A 298-nucleotide genomic window follows, 5' to 3' on the forward strand; every position below is an offset into this window, starting at 1 on the left:
TTTCTATGGCTGTGGGTCAATTATTTTATTCTTTAATTCTTATTAATACGAGAGTTTCTTTGACTAGGTAAATAATCATTGTTCTGTTGTGTTCTAAATAGACTTAGAGGGAAAAAAGAAGGAAAGGTTCGAGTTCATTGATCTTGAAGATTTTCGGACGACTGAAGTGTTATTGTTATGGATATACATTGGTTCTCTTTCAACTGTCATAATATATGTGATCCTTGCATTTCCCAATGTTAGGTTTTCGTTGAATAATGATGATGGTAATGATAACAATCATGATGATGACAATAAT

This window comes from Penaeus chinensis, chromosome 38 (genome assembly GCF_019202785.1).
Source record: "Penaeus chinensis breed Huanghai No. 1 chromosome 38, ASM1920278v2, whole genome shotgun sequence".
Classification (NCBI taxonomy): Eukaryota; Metazoa; Arthropoda; class Malacostraca; order Decapoda; family Penaeidae; genus Penaeus; species Penaeus chinensis.